The sequence below is a fragment of the Poecilia latipinna genome, unplaced genomic scaffold (genome assembly GCF_001443285.1).
Source record: "Poecilia latipinna isolate Pla-1442-1.1 unplaced genomic scaffold, P_latipinna-1.0 Scaffold2191, whole genome shotgun sequence".
Taxonomy (NCBI): Eukaryota; Metazoa; Chordata; class Actinopteri; order Cyprinodontiformes; family Poeciliidae; genus Poecilia; species Poecilia latipinna.
Genome location: NW_015114807.1, coordinates 898 through 2,659, shown reverse-complemented (window position 1 = coordinate 2,659; position 1,762 = coordinate 898). Strand labels below are relative to the sequence as shown.

Sequence of the window (1,762 nt, the reverse complement as noted above, 5' to 3'; positions counted from 1 at the left end):
TTTCAGATATGATGTAAGATCTATAATCAACAGGATTAGCTCCAGTTTATACTCCAGACCAGATGGGGGCGGTATTGCACACTTTCATTTTTTTAAAAAAACGCCATAAAGAGAAGAAAAAACTTGAACGCCGGGAAGATAACAGACGCTGTCCAAATTTGCCATTTTTACTCACATAATATTGATTTAAAAGTAGAGAGGGCCTTGACAATAGTTACTAATTTTGGTAAATTCAAGCTGGTGACGTCCTAGTCCAAGTTAGACGACAACACAACTGGACAACAAACGATGGAAATGAAATGTGTGTCACAAAAGGAGCCCGGAGGGACAAAGGCTGCTAACGTGTTGCTAGCTAGTGGTAATTTTGCTTATTAATTATCTTCGCTTAATTATAAACAGTGCAGTAAAGATATGTAACTTACATTGGTTTCATAAATAATTATTTTATCAATTTCATTGTGACTTGTATGATTATTACTATAACAATCATTCAGCTTCATGTTATAAATGCACGGAGGCTGTTTGTTGCGTCTTATACTTTTATTCGTAAACTTAACCTGGTTTTAATTAAGCTCCATAAGACAGAGAGACTTTGATATTGTGAGGTTGTTGTTATAACTTCATTATCCATCTTTTTATCTTCAACATATGTTTGCAGTCTAAGCAAATGAAGATGAAAGAGGAAGCCAGAGAGATCAGGTGTTAGAAAACCTAAAGACTTTTCTGTCTCAGAAGAAGCTGTGACTCCACCAGATCACCAACCAGCTCTGAGGATGAACCTTCACATCGTCTTCATGGTGTAATTTTTTCTTTTTTTTTTTTTAAATGAGGAGCTAGTTACATTTTCAACAACAAAAACTGGTATGTTACCAACACCAAGTGCTTAATAAACATGATTTGGTCTAAAGATAACTGGACAGAATTTTTCCCCTTGTTAATCTAATATTTCTCTTTCATACATTTTATTCATTGTTGGCTTTCAGGGCCCTGTGATGGACTGGTGACCTGTCCAGGGTGAACCCTGCCTCTCATCTGATGGCTGCTGGAGATGGGCACCACCAGCCCCCCTCACCACCTGCAGGGATCAGTGTGTTCAGATCATGGATGGAAAGATTTTAAGGTAGTTTGTCTCCTTAAGTCCACACGTAAAACAACTTCATAGTTAATGCCAACATCAACTGATTCTATGATATTGCTGACTATTTTTTTCTACTTCTAACATAAACAGGCAAAGAAGACACCCAGAAATGTTTTTTCACCCCAGGCATCTGGTCTCAATCATCATCAGTTCTGATGTCACACACATGGTGAGTCCACAACGTCTTGAAATTGTAAGTATTTTTTTATTTGCCACTTTTCTGTACTGTTTAAAATACAAATGCTTTCTCTGTTTAATTGCTCTATTGCTCTTTTTTGTTGGTTTCTGTAAGGTGCAGTGGTCCAGTGAATGGGAACGTTTTGTCGTTGATCTTCACTCATGTTAGGAACATACCAACAGTGTCATGAAGTGTCATTCAGTAAATAATGACATTATTAATGAGAATTTGCTTTAAAAGTTGGATGAAAGGTTTTATGTTATGTTTATGACAGTGTCATCTCAGTCTTATGCACACCCCATCAAATAAAGTGTTACCAAAATGGTAATATATTGAAAGCACAATGTAATTATAATTTTTGTTCTTTAAAGTAATAACTTTCATGTTTTTTGTCACACTTAAATTTACGTGTTCATTGTGTTCACTTTTGACATGTAAACTAATAA

General features: G+C 35.8%; 1 long non-coding RNA gene across 1 annotated transcript; it reads left to right on the top strand.

The window, feature by feature from the left end:
- The first annotated feature begins 334 nt into the window (after nt 1-334).
- On the top strand, nt 335-1,022 carry LOC106936667 (uncharacterized). The gene is made up of 3 exons (XR_001422185.1): nt 335-358; nt 659-799; nt 984-1,022. It is a non-coding gene; the product is annotated as an uncharacterized LOC106936667 (long non-coding RNA).
- Nucleotides 1,023-1,762: the final 740 nt, after the last annotated feature.